This window comes from Lepidochelys kempii, chromosome 2 (assembly GCF_965140265.1).
Source record: "Lepidochelys kempii isolate rLepKem1 chromosome 2, rLepKem1.hap2, whole genome shotgun sequence".
NCBI classification, from domain to species: Eukaryota; Metazoa; Chordata; order Testudines; family Cheloniidae; genus Lepidochelys; species Lepidochelys kempii.
The window spans coordinates 50,456,621-50,471,893 of NC_133257.1; the positions used below are offsets into that span (position 1 = coordinate 50,456,621).

The 15,273-nt window shown below is 44.9% G+C and overlaps 1 protein-coding gene across 14 annotated transcripts in view; it reads right to left on the bottom strand.

Annotated features, from left to right (window-relative positions):
* The window catches only part of RALYL (RALY RNA binding protein like), a 612,319-nt gene that overhangs the window by 568,427 nt on the left and 28,619 nt on the right, over positions 1-15,273 (bottom strand). The window lies entirely within an intron of this gene.

The window sequence follows — 15,273 nt, forward strand, 5'->3', positions numbered from 1 at the left end:
CAGGCTAACATGGGAATTCTGGACACAGAATAAATGAAATGTGTGAAATAGAAACCATCAGTGCAAATCAGAGAAATTTGCCCCTCATACGTGAATCTGATTTCACTAGGGTGCTGATATGAAACACATCAAAGAGTGCTCACTGCCTCACAGAAATAAGGGCAGATGTGGTTGTTACCCAGAACAGCATACAATCTAAGGTATCAATCTTGCGTGTTGCTCCATGCAGTCAGACGCTTGTTAAATTAATAAATTGATACATTAAAATATATGGTATAATCCCATATTTTTCATATGGGGATAATAAATATAGACATTTAATTTTTAAAATTACCAGTTTTGTGTTTGGGAAACTATGATGTTTCTTATTTAGTATTTTAAAGAAAATGACCTAAAACACAGCAGCTTTTGGAAATTACAGGTGCACAATAAACTGGGATGCAAAATAAACCTCCTGGGCAAAATTATTCACAGGAAAACAAGGAAACACTGAATGGATCATAGTTTTAGAAAGAGGAAGAACCTCACAGCAGGTCAGATTTGCATATTAATGATATAAAAACAATTGCTCAGGCTCAGAGGCTAATCTGTCTTCAGTAATAAGCAGGCATCTGTTTTAAAAGAGTCTAACCCCATTTTTTAAGCTTTGACTGTTGGTATTGCAACAGCTAAGGTATTTCAGTACTTCCATTGAATGGTTTTGGTTTCAGGGTTAGCAATTCAGCAATTGCTTTTTCCCAGGCCTAAAGTAACCCATCTAGAAGTGATTTTCTTGTAAAAACTATTTAACTGTTTTTCACTTGCACTGCAGGAGGGGGGAAAAATACCTACAGGGTATGATTTACAAAATCGATAATAATCTAACTAATTTATGTGAGCATAAAAACTTTCCCAAACCAGTCAGCAGATGTTTATATGGACTTCTGACACTTAAAACAACAACTTTAAATATTTGAAAGTCATTAATTCCTACATTTTCAAAAATATTCACTAACTTGTGGTATTGTGATGCTTCCCAGGTCTAGAGTTGCCAACTATCTATTCACTCAAAACCAAAGACCCCTGCCCCACCCCTTCCCCGAGGCTCACCCATGCCCTGCTAGCTCCATCCCCCTCCTTCCCTTACTCTCTCTTCCCCGCCTTCTCTCACTTTCACTGGCCTGGGGTAGGGAGCTGGGGTGTGGGAGGGGATATGGACTCTGGGCTGGAGATGCAGACTCTGGGGTGGGGCCAGGGATGAGGGGTTTGGGGTGCAGGAGGGGGCTCCAGGCTGGGCCAAGGGGTTCAGAGAGCAGGAGGGGCTGTGGGCTCTGGAGTGGGGCTGGGGATGAAGGGTTTGGGTTGCAGGAGGGGGCTCCAGGCTGGGGTTCAGGGGGGTGAGGGCTTGGGGGTAGGGCTGGGGTGCAGGAGAAGGCTCCGGGCTGGGGAGGGGTTGCGGGAAGGGATGAGGGCTCCGGCCAGAGGTGTGGGCTTGAGGCTGGGGCCAGGGATGAGGGTTTTGGGGTGCAGGAGGGGACTCCAGGCAGGGGGTTAGAGTGCAGAAGGGGGTGTGGGTGGTGCTTACCGCGGCTCCAAGGAAGCAGCTGCCAGGTCCCTGCAGCCTCTTTGCGCATGGGCGACTGTGCACGCTGCCTTCGCGTCCACAGGCGCCTCCCCTTGCAGCTCCCATTGGTCGCAGTTCCCGGCCAATGGGAGCTGTGGAAATGGCACTCAGGGTAGGGGCAGCCTGCGGAGCCTCCTAGTCCCTAGGTGCCCCAGGGCCTAGGGCCACAGGGACCTGGCAGCTGCTTCCAGGAGGTGTACAGAGCCATGGCAGGCAGGGAGCTTGCCTCAGCCCCCGGGCCACCGCTGAGCCTCCAACCAGACTTTTAACGGCCTAGTCGGCGGTGCCGACCTGGGCCGCCAGGGTCCCCTTTCGACCGATCAAAAACCGTTCCGATCAAAAACCGGACGCCTGGCAACCCTACCCAGGACTACCTAGAATTGTGAGGCATGTCACTGCCACCACCATCTGCCCTTACAATAAGTCTTGTCTGCGCCTGCACTGGATCAGCTCCCTGAAAACATCAGCGTCTGCCTTCCAAGCCCCCACAGGACTTACTCTCTCTGTGCAGATTAGCAATAGACCCACACCAACCCCCCAAGTCCCCCTCTGGAATGTTTAGCTCCCCATTCCACTGAACACTCACAGAAATCTTAGATCCACTATTCTCAAATGAATAGTACACACAAACTTGCAAGAGTCAACTTAGGATCATGCCTTTGCTTAACACACAGCATTATTTTAGATATAATGGAAATAATAAGTTTATTATCAAATAACAGCTTCAACTGATTCAGAGTGAGACTATTGGAAACGAATGGTTACCTATGAAACAAAATCATTACACTTAACCAACAAGACAGTCCCCAATACGGGATAGCTTACCCCAAATTATTTCCCCAACATTTTCAATCAGTTTGACTGAAACCCTTTCTCCTAAGTTCAAGCCTGCTGGCAGCTTGTCCTCACACCTTGAAGGAATATCTAGGCCCTGGTCTACACTAGGACTTTAGGTCGAATTTAGCAGCATTAAATCAACGTAAACCTGCACCCGTCCACACGATGAAGCCCTTTATTTCGACTTAAAGGGCTCTTAAAATCGATTTCTTTACTCCACCCCTGACAAGTGGATTAGCGCTTAAATCAGCCTTGCCAGCTTGAATTTGGAGTACTGTGGACACAATTTGATGGTACTGGCCTCCGGGAGCTATCCCAGAGTGCTCCATTGTGACCGCTCTGGACAGCACTCTCAACTCAGATGCTCTGGCCAGGTAGACAGGAAAAGAACCGCAAACTTTTTAATCTCATTTCCTGTTTGGCCAGCGTGGCAAGCTGCAGGTGACCATGCAGAGCTCATCAGCAGAGGTGACCATGATGGAGTCCCAGAATCGCAAAAGAGCTCCAACATGGACCGAACGGGAGGTACGGGATCTGATCGCTGTATGGGGAGAGGAATCCATGCTATCAGAACTCCGTTCCAGTTTTCGAAATGCCAAAACCCTTGTCAAAATCTCCCAGGGCATGAAGGACAGAGGCCATAACAGGGACCAGAAGCAGTGCCGTGTGAAACTGAAGGAGCTGAGGCAAGCCTACCAGAAAACCAGAGAGGCGAACGGCCGCTCCGGGTCAGAGCCCCAAACATGCCGCTTCTATGATGAGCTGCATGCCATTTTAGGGGGTTCAGCCACCACTACCCCAGCCGTGTTGTTTGACTCCTTCAATGGAGATGGAGGCAACACGGAAGCAGGTTTTGGGGATGAAGAAGAAGATGATGAGGAGGAGGAGGTTGTAGATAGCTCACAGCAAGCAAGCGGAGAAACCGGTTTTCCCGACAGCCAGGAACTGTTTCTCACCCTGGACCTGGAGCCAGTACCCCCCCGAACCCACCCAAGGCTGCCTCCTGGACCCAGCAGGCGGAGAAGGGACCTCCGGTGAGTGCACCTTTTAAAATACTATACATGGTTTAAAAGCAAGCATGTGAAAGGATTACTTTGCCCTGGCATTCGCGGCTCTGCTGGATGTACTCCCAAAGCCTTTGCAAAAGGTTTCTGGGGAGGGCAGCCTTATTGCGTCCTTCATGGTAGGACACTTTACCACTCCAGGCCAGTAACACGTACTCGGTAATCATTGTACAACAAAGCATTGCAGTGTATGTTTGCTGGTGTTCAAACAATATCCGTTCTTTATCTCTCTGTGTTATCCTCAGGAGAGTGAGATATAATTCATGGTCACCTGGTTGAAATAGAGTGCTTTTCTTCAGGGGACACTCAGAGGAGTCCATTCCTGCTGGGCTGTTTGCCTGTGGCTAAACAGAAATGTTCCCCGCTGTTAGCCACAGGGAGGGGGGAGGGTTGAGGGGGTAGCCACGCGGTGGGGGGAGGCAAAATGCGACCTTGTAACGAAAGCACATGTGCTATGTATGTAATGTTAACAGCAAGGTTTACCCTGAAAGAGTGTAGCCACTGTTTTATAAAATGTGTCTTTTTAAATACCGCTGTCCCTTTTTTTTTCTCCACCAGCTGCATGTGTTTCAATGATCACAGGATCTTCTCCTTCCCAGAGGCTAGTGAAGATTAGAAAGAAAAAAAAACGCACTTGAGATGAAATGTTCTCCGAGCTCATGCTGTCCTCCCACACTGACAGAGCACAGATGAATGCGTGGAGGCAAATAATGTCAGAGTGCAGGAAAGCACAAAATGACTGGGAGGAGAGGTGGCGGGCTGAAGAGAGTAAGTGGCGGGCTGAAGACAGGGCTGAAGCTCAAACGTGGCGGCAGCGTGATGAGAGGAGGCAGGATTAAATGCTGAGGCTGCTGGAGGACCAAACCAGTATGCTCCAGTGTATGGTTGAGCTGCAGCAAAGGCAGCTGGAGCACAGACTGCCACTACAGCCCCTGTGTAACCAACCGCCCTCCTCCCCAAGTTCCATAGCCTCCTCACCCAGATGCCCAAGAACGCGGTGGGGGGGCCTCCGGCCAACCAGCCACTCCGCCACAGAGGATTGCCCAAAAAAAAGAAGGCTGGCATTCAATAAATGTTAAAGTTGTAAACTTTTAAAGTGCTGTGTGGCATTTTCCTTCCCTCCTCCACCACCCCTCCTGGGCTACCTTGGTAGTCATCCCCCTATTTGTGTGATGAATGAATAAAGAATGCATGAATGTGAAGCAACAATGACTTTATTGCCTCTGCAAGCGGTGATCGAAGGGAGGAGGAGAGGGTGGTTAGCTTACAGGGAAGTAGAGTGAACCAAGGGGCGGGGGGTTTCATCAAGGAGAAACAAAGAGAACTTTCACACCATAGCCTGGCCAGTCATGAAACTGGTTTTCAAAGCTTCTCTGATGCGCACCACGCCCTCCTGTGCTCTTCTAACCTCCCTGGTGTCTGGCTGCGCGTAACCAGCAGCCAGGCGATTTGCCTCAACCTCCCACCCCGCCATAAACGTCTCCCCCTTACTCTCACAGATATTGTGGAGCACACAGCAAGCAGTAATAACAGTGGGAATATTGGTTTCGCTGAGGTCTAAGCGAGTCAGTAAACTGCGCCAGCGCGCCTTTAAACGTTCAAATGCACATTCTACCACCATTCTGCACTTGCTCAGCCTGTAGTTGAACAGCTCCTGACTACTGTCCAGGCTGCCTGTGTACGGCTTCATGAGCCATGGCATTAAGGGGTAGGCTGGGTCCCCAAGGATAACTATAGGCATTTCAACATCCCCAGCAGTTATTTTCTGCTCTGGGAACAAAGTCCCTTCCTGCAGCTTTTGAAACAGACCAGAGTTCCTGAAGATGCGAGCGTCATGTACCTTTCCCGGCCATCCCACGTTGATGTTGGTGAAATGTCCCTTGTGATCCACCAGAGCTTGCAGCACTATTGAAAAGTACCCCTTGCGGTTTATGTACTCGCCGGCTTGGTGCTCCGGTGCCAAGATAGGGATATGGGTTCCGTCAATGCCCCACCACAGTTAGGGAATCCTATTGCAGCAAAGCCATCCACTATTACCTGCACATTTCCCAGGGTCACTACCCTTGATATCAGCAGATCTTTGATTGCGTGGGCTACTTGCATCACAGCAGCCCCAACAGTAGATTTGCCCACTCCAAATTGATTCCCAACTGACCGGTAGCTGTCTGGCGTTGCAAGCTTCCACAGGGCTATCGCCACTCGCTTCTCAACTGTGAGGGCTGCTCTCATCTTGGTATTCATGCACCTCAGGGCAGGGGAAAGCAAATCACAAAGTTCCATGAAAGTGCCCTTACGCATGCGAAAGTTTTGCAGCCACTGGGAATCGTCCCAGACCTGCAATACTATGCGGTCCCACCAGTCTGTGCTTGTCTCCCGAGCCCAGAATCGGCGTTCCACAGCATGAACCTGCCCCATTAGCACCATGATGCATGCATTGGCAGGGCCCATGCTTTCAGAGAAATCTGTGTCCATGTCCTGATCACTCACGTGACCGCGCTGATGTCGCCTCCTCGCCCGGTACCGCTTTGCCAGGTTCTGGTGCTGCATATACTGCTGGATAACGCGTGTGGTGTTTAATGTGCTCCTAATTGCCAAAGTGAGCTGAGCGGCCTCCATGCTTGCCTTGGTATGGCGTCCGCACAGAAAAAAGGCGCGGAACGATTGTCTGCCGTTGCTCTGATGGAGGGAGGGGCGACTGACGACACGGCTTACAGGGTTGGCTTCAGGGAGCTAAAATCAACAAAGGGGGTGGCTTTACATCAAGGAGTATTTCAGGCAGGACTTCACGGAGGGTTCCAATAAGAAATGGTGCACCTAAGTTATTGTTCTTATTGGAATAAGGAGGTTAGCCTGGCCTCTGATTGATACATGGATAGATTTACCTCGCTGCACCTTCTCTGTGAGTGACTGCAGTGTGACCTAGAAGAATGAGTCCCCTAGACAGGGGAGGGGGGGAAGCAAATGAGTACAAAACAAATCTGGTCTATTTCTTGTTTTGATCCACTCCATCTATCTTTTACATCTTTGGCTGGCAGCAGATGGTGCAGAAGGACTGCATGCCATCCACATCTCATGGCTGCTCGGCAGAAGATGGTACAGTATGACTGCTAGCCATCCTCATCTCTTGCCTGCCCGGCAGAAGATGGTACAATACGACTGCTAGCCATCCTCATCTCTTGCCTGCCCGGCAGAAGATGGTACAGTACGACTGCTAGCAATCCGTATCGCCTGCCTGCTCACCATAAGACGGTTCAATAAGACTGACTGCAGGACTAAAGAGAATGATCTGGTCAAGTCACTCCAAATTTAGTCCCTGCGCCCATGTCTGCCCAGGCGCTCCCAGCCGACGTGGCCAGGAGCACCTTGGACACGACGAGGACGGCTACCAGTCGTATTGCACCGTCTGCTGCCAGAAGGCAATGGGTTGCTGCTACTGTGTAGCAATGCCATACTGAGTCTGCCAGCACCCAGGAGACGTACGGTGATGGTTACCTGAGCGGGCTCCATGCTTGCCGTGGTATGGCGTCTGCACAGGTAACTCAGGAAAAAAGGCGCAAAACAATTGTCTGCCCTTGCTTTCACGGAGGGAGGGAGGAAAGGGGGGCCTGACGATATGTACCCAGAACCACCCGCGACAATGTTTTAGCCCCATCAGGCATTGGGATCTCAACCCAGAATTCCAATGGGCAGCGGAGACTGCGGGAACTGTGGGATAGCTATCCACAGTGCAATGCTCCGGAAGTCGACTCTAGCCTCGGTACTGTGGAAGCACTCTGCCGAGTTAATGCACTTAATGCACTTAGAGCATTTTCTGTGGGGACACACACACCCGAATATATAAAACCGATTTCTAAAAAAATGACTTCTATAAATTCGACCTTATTCTGTAGTGTAGACATACCCTAGGTGTTCTTCTGTTCCCCAGATATCGTTTCAAACTTTCACTGTCTTACTCCTTAACAGGATAACTGCTGCTGTTTTTTTCTTTTCTTCTCCAGCCCCTCAAATCTACTGACTAGTATTTGCTCAGGCTTTAATGAACATTCACTGTGAACCATAGAATACCCAATTTGTATATGGCCAGCCAGAATGAGATAAGCATCTCTTACCTCCTGCCTGCCAGGAGTATGTGGATCATCTTTTGATGACCTGTAAACTCTCAGATCTAGAGATTTTTAGTAGATATCCATAAATTCTTCACATTTTCTGTACATACATCTCACAATGATTATGACAACCAATGTGACACAGGATTTCATTAGAGACCTTACATGACATTCTTTTGGTGAAACTATAGGATCCCTGTACCCCTACGTACACTTGTGCCCTCTGGCAGTTGGTATCAAGAGGCCCTTGTGTTACAGGTGTCTCAGTTTTTGGATGCCTAACTTGATAGACCTAAGTCTTAAACTGGGCACTCAAAAATGCAGACCCCCAAACCTTTGAGGACACTATTGAAAACCTGCACTCAAACCCATAAGAAAAAATATTCTTTCATATTTACAAAAGTGAAAGATCAGAAGCTCAAGCACTTGCTTCTTTTCCTGATAATTTTTACTATGTGCTATATGGAACTATGTTCTACAAGAATGCATTACTGCTTTCATGCATTCCCTTTCTAGAGCTCAGTTTAGAGTCTTGTAAAAATACAAGTAATCCCTTCCAAGATACAGCACACAGGCCTTTTCACTATTTTTACTTAGAATGAAAGTTTTCATCAAATCACACACAAGATCCATCAGAAACATAGTTTTGGTCAATTGCTAACAGTTGCAGCTGAATCCTGCATGCTTTACTCAATATCACAGTCAGCCTCCAAGCAAAGTCTAAGTAAAACAGTCCATGCACAAGGAATCATAAGGGGATTGGTGGAAACAAAATGCTCTCCCTAGCTATAGAAAAGCAGTGCAGCTGCACCAAACCTACTATAATCCCATAGGCTGTATGTAATAGTAGCTGTTGTCCTTACTCTCCTGTGATGGGGGATTTTTTTTAGCAAGTGGAAACAGGCTAATCATGATCCCATACCACTTATCCCCTGACCAACCCCCAAACCACTATGCAAAAGTGATTCATGACTGAAAATTCCTCTGTGCGACTTGCCCTCTGTCCTCACATAGCAGTTTCACATCTCCATTTAAGAAATTTTGGTCCTCTGTCAAGACTCCTTTGAAGTTAATGGGAGTTTTGCTTGGATAAGGACTTGATGTTAAAGACCTTATCCTGTACTGAAATATAAGCTGTATTATCATGATTGTGTTAGTTACTTTAAGTAATTAGAACAGTAATAATGCTATGATTCAGAGAAGCACATCTATGAGCAATTATATATATTACAATATTAAACATAATGTCAATTAATTCTGCACAGTGGGCTAATCCCCCTTCATGCAAAACCATATGCTGCAATAAAGCAGTGAAGGCTGCTAGCAGTCCATGGGCTTGAGGGAGGATCCCATCCAAGGAGCTCTGCAGAGAAGCCTTACATAAAGCCTGTGGACTTTGGCTTTTCACAAGGAAGAATATTTTGGCCAACAGTTCTATCATTGCACGGAGCCTATGAAAGTGGGGTCACAGAGAAAGCAGCTTCATTGTGGAGGATCACTGTTAACTACTCTAGGCAAAATCCTGGACAATTGAAGTTAATGGGAGTTTTGCCTCTGATTTCAATGCAACCATGATTTCACCCTCTCTCAAATTTTAATGTTACTGCCTCTGCAAGATAACTTCTTAAAACTGTGAATAAATATTCACTTACATTAGAGATATAGGCCCCAATCCTCACCTGCATCCTAGCTGCTTTGCACTGTTCCACCGTCACAAAACAGCTCCTCAAACCAAAGTACCAGGCTTAATTCACTGCAGTGTAGCAAGACCCTGCAAAACTGGCAAAGCAGACTACATCAGTCTCCCTCCTTACAGCTAGCACCAGCACTGTGGCCAGGGGAAATGGGATGTGACACAGACCTCCCAGCAAACCTGCAATCTCTGAATGTGGTAACAGCCCCAGGGCAATTGGGAGCTGGTGTACTTTCCTGCAGTCTTTAGCACACAGCTGGTTCATCTTCAGGGAGTACCTTTACAACAAAATATACACTGGCTATATACTCCTCAGCAACAGCCAAAGAGCCATGTAGTTATTTCCTTATCCAAAGAATAATGTTTCCTCATATATTACCTCACTGTCCCTTGACTGACCCAAGTTTCACTTTAAAGAGCTTTTCCAGTAAATCAGCAATTGATTCAGAAACCTGTCTTAATTAAATGAAAATTTGCATTTGTTCCCCCTTTAGTACATGTTGATATATTTCCACAACCTTAAGATATCATTAGGGAAATAATATCTATTCGTGAATATATTAATTTATTTTATAATACTGTAATGGTGTTGGAATGTATAACTAAATCCCATTTTTATCACTGTCATTGACCTTTCAGACCACAGAGCTGCATCATTTTAATCTCAACCCAATTTCTCCTCCAAGTGCACAGTGGTTTAGCACTGCCTCTTGGTATGATTTCACTGACACAGTCCTTTGGGTGTAGGTGTAATGTTGATTGGTGTTGTCTTTATGCTGAATACAAACTATCAACAATCATGATATTTTACAGAACAGTGAAAATCTAAAGACGTAGTAGGAAAAACAACCAGACACAAATCAATCAAATATACATGTTAAAAATACAATTAAAATCTAGAGCAATATTGTCTAATTGACTTTTAAACAGAAGTCACTCTATCTTTTCATGAATAGGAGAATAAGGAAATTCACCCTACTAATAATTATTTTTAATTTAATTATGCATTTGGATGAAGTCTGATCCAAGGGTTAATCACAATGCCTAATCCATCCACTAAATTTATCTAAATTCAAGAAAGGACTGTACCTAGGCAGAATAGTCTTTATATTACCCACAGAAATCTTTCTCAAAAATATAAATGAATTTTGGCAAAATGTATCTGACTATAGGACACTTTATATATTAAGTATAGGAAGTCATATTGACTACTGGTATACAAACTGCAGCTGATCATGATTCAAAGTTGATTTGTATGCCGCATAAATTACCTTTTTTATCTTTTTCACCCAAAGGTAAAAACTGCTGTATGACCTAATCTGGTATACTCTGCACAGTAATTGGTGAAGGTATTGGATACAAGTTGTAGCAATTGATAATAAATGAGGTGTCACAGATAGAGTAGAGCAAATTAGCAAAAGACAAAGCAAAGTACAGAAGTGTTAACTGTTTAAAGAGAGAAATAAAAAAGTATATCATTCAAGAAGCAACAATAGTCAGGTTATTTACCTAAGAAGAGAAAGATCCACTAATTGAGAGTACAATCCTGCACTTCTTACTCAAGCAAAATTGTCATTTGCTTTAATGGGTGTTTTCCCTGAATAAGGACTGCAGGATTAGACTTAAACATGACGGCTACAATTTCATATTCATTAAGGCAGGAACTGAGGTAGTAGAGATACTCACAATAACATTAACTTGATAGTATAATGTAAAATATTTTAATTACCCATTTGCAAATCAGAACATAATACTCCGAACTGCTGAGCATCCTCCGCTTCAGTTGAAGTTAAGAGAAGATGCAAGTACTCAGCATGTCTGAAAATACAACTCTTCATGTATGCTGGAGAACCGAATCCACACGGAACATAGGGCCTCCTTGTGCAAACTTGAGCACTTACACAAACAAGTAATTCCACTAATGATAATGAAACTACTTGTATGAGTAAATCCTATGCATATTGAGTAACGTTTGGAGAAATGCCTCCAATAATTACCATACCCAAAATAGTGATCTCCCCTCATTAGCAAAGTTTTAGTAGCAGAGCCCTGCACTGATGTCTAATACTTCTAAGACTTCTGTACTTTTACAAAATATTCTTCAGAACATTTACCTATATCAAGTGCTATCATAAATCATTACAACTGAATGACACACATTAAATCAATGCATAAAGTATATTTGGGAAACTATGTTCTAGCTTTAGTTCTTTTTAAGTGATTGTGTGTAGACTCACTAATTCACTAAGGCCTACCCTAGGAAATTAGGTCAGTATAACTACATCGCAGCAGCATTTCAAGTGCAGACAAACCCAAAGAGTCACTCAGTAAAGAATACACTGTACACATGGTCCACTATGAAGGTTTCAGAAAATATTCAGCAAAATATATAACTATATGATTGAAACTGTATTAAATGTAGTTTCATAGTTTATCAATGAATGTAGTGGGCCAGATCTACAGCAGGTGTAAACCAGTGTAACTCAATTGAAGCCAATGGATCTATGCCAATTTTCTCCACTCAGGATCTGGCCTATTATGTCTCCCTGAAATAATTTTTTTTTAAAATTATTAAGCAAAGTACAGCACATATAAGGTATTGATTTTTATCATTGATTTTGTGCTGGCATTTGGAGTCATGCCTCAAAAAACTTGAACACTTTATGTATTTACAGCTGTCTGCTGGTAAAGGGTTATTCGTTAACTGAAAATAAAACATGCTTCTGAAGCTTATAAAAAGCAGCATTTGTGTAGTCTAGATTCAAAGCCATCTTCTTAGAATAAAGAGAAAATGTATTTTTAAATCACCCACATAAAAAGAGAATTGTGTTTTCTAAAATATGCTTTCTTTAACTCATCACACTAATAAGACAGAAACAGATTATGCTTTTCTCCCAGAACAACTGTTCCATAGACAGAGAGCAAAGATCAATGATGAGTCATCATCTCATAAAGAACTATCTCCAGTGACAAAATACAGTGCAATGTTTGTTTAGCAGTTCAGCTTAATTATGTATCTAGGAAAATTTTGATTGCCTGCAATTTTCTGTTCTCTAATCAACCAAATCCATCAATCCTTTCATGATGGTAGCATCTGACTGGAGGGTGATCAGAACCAATCTCAGTCACAGGTCCAGTAGCAGACAAATCCACCCTCTGACATTCTTAGTAGAATGATTCATTCCAAAGAGTACACTGAATTAAAAACTTCATTCAGAAATACTACATTCCAATATAATAATAAATCACTGGCCCTTCTCATAAACATTATCCTCTGTCTAAAAAGTCAAAATCACTACACACGCTTACATAAACTAATCAGCCTAACCTAGGTCCAGATTGGGGTGTATGTTTAGGGTGACCATATTTCCCTATGCTGAATACGGGATACCTGGTGAAATTACTCATATTCAAGCAAGTTCAACAGCAATCAATTGTACAAACGTTCAAATCTGACTGAGCCCCTGTTAAAAAGAAATACTGCATAGTTGGATTCTTTTTTATTTATTTATCTTATCTTTAAGGCTTTAGGATTCACATGGGGAAGGGTGACACACATACCCCTACCCCACCACACACACACTGGGAGGGGTGACACACACACACACACACACTCCTGCATACCTCTCTCACATGCGGGGCTGACCAAGCAACCTGACCCTACCTGCCCAGTGCTCTCCACCTTCCATGCCTGGCTGGCCCTGCGGGACAGACCTGCCTCTCCTGGTACCTGGCACCACATCCTCCTGAGATAACACATGGAGAGGGCGTGCAGGGTCACAAGGCCCCCCAGATTTCTGCAAGGGTTCACACCAGAACGTGGCCAGTAGCAGCCTTTTGCCACTGTGCGGGAGGGAAGGGATGGGAGCTGCTTCCAGCCACAAGGGAGGAGCGTGGAGGGAAGGGATGATTTGGCCTGTGTCTTTGCAGAGCTCATCTCTTCCCCAGTCCCGCACTGCTCCCATGTGGCTGGAAGCAGCTTGTCCCTTCCTGCTCACACAGTGTCAAAAGGCAGCTAACACCTCCAGGCTGCTGCTGGCTACTGACATAACCCAGCCACCTCCTGTCCTCCGGCTACAGAGTGGGCAGGAAGGGGTTAAGCCCTAAGGATACATTGTGCACCAGGACCCAGGGAACCTGACTGCAGGGGCTTCAGCAAACCAAACCCGGCTCAGCAGAGGAGGATGCCTACAGGATGGAGCAGCCTCACGCTCCCTGGTGGCAGGACCCTGATTGGTGGGGGGGGGAGGGCTGAAAAGGGTGCTAGGCCCCTGCCCTGGGGGACTACTGTGGAGCTTGCAGGTTTGGGGTGTGAACAGGCTGGAAATCGCTTTCCCCCCAACACTCCAGAGCTTAGCTGAGGGGCAGAGAGGCTTTCCTGTGCCAGCACTGTCGCTGATGCCAACATGTGGAACAATACAGCTATCTCTGAGTACTTTGCTGAAAGGAAGGAAGAATGAGAGGATAAGGAAAAAAAACAAAGTTATCCCTCATCCTCAGAGCATATATTTTCCTCTTCCACTGCCTAGAGTCCCCTTCAGTTGAATGCAGCAAGCAAAACAGGTTGTAGATATATTTTGTAACGTTTAGTGCATACTAGATTCAGTGGCCACCTTCTAGATCTTTTTGTTCTGAGATGAGTGGCAATGGATCAAGCCACAGCTGCTGCAGCAAGTTTGCTCTTAAGCCCTGAGGAGGTGGAAGATAATTAAATATACAAATCATCATCTTAACTACTCTGCAAGTATGAATTGTGAGGATGAATATCTTTATTCCCATTTCACAGTTGTGAAAACTGAGGCCCCGAGAATGCAGCGTAAGTTAATCAGAAGAACCAGAAAGGTTAATAAACCTGTTCTGAGTTTCAAACTGGGTTAATCTATAGTTTCACAGTTAAACCTAATAAAATTTAGAAGATGTGAATGAAGTGCGCTTTGAATTTTGGGGGTTTATTGGAATCCAACATTCAAACTGAAATTCTGAGGCTATGAACCTCTTCAAATTAGGCCTGAAGAAAATACTTGTAGGAACTCTTACAAACAAAGAATACCAAATTTTGGTTACTCTTTCCAGCACTGCTTTTCTTTTGAATCAATGTAACAGTCACCACTGGAGCTATTTATGTCAGGGACATTTTGTGCATTGTGCATCCCACAAGGCTTTTCATGAATAACAGGGAATGTTTAAACTATACTTTTGTGACAACCAGGTTTTATTAATCCCATACACACAGTATTAGATAGCAGTTCAAAAGGTTTTCTTTGAATTAAAAATAGTTAATATTTGGCACATAGATCATTTCTGAGTCAAGCTTGAGACATTATTTCTATATTATTTTAACATATTTGTCTTCCAATTTTAGAAATATTTGAGGAAGGTTATTCAGAGCCAGCCCTTTTGCACCACTCAGGCAATGCAAAGAGGTCTGATGAGGTTCAATAAGGACAAGTGCAGAGTCCTGCACTTAGGACGGAAGAATCCAATGCACCGCTACAGACTAGGGACCGAATGGCTAGGCAGCAGTTCTGCAGAGAAGGACCTAGGGGTGACAGCGGACGAGAAGCTGGATATGAGTCAACAGTGTGCCCTTGTTGCCAAGAAGGCCAATGGCATTTTGGGGTGTATAAGTAGGGGCATTGCCAGCAGATCGAGGGACATGATCATTCCCCTCTATTAGACATTGGTGCAGCCTCATCTGGAGTATTGTGTCCAGTTTTGGGCCCCACACTACAAGAAGGATGTGGAGAAATTGGAGAGAGTCCAGAGAAGGGCAACAAAAATGATTAGGGGTCTGGAACACATGAGTTATGAGAAGAGGCTGAGGGAACTTGGATTGTTTAGTCTACGGAAGAGAAGAATGAGGGGGGATTTGATAGCTGCTTTTAACTACCTGAAAGGTGGATCCAAAGAGGATGGATCTAGACTATTCTCAGTGATGGCAGATGACAGGACAAGGAGTAATGGTCTCAA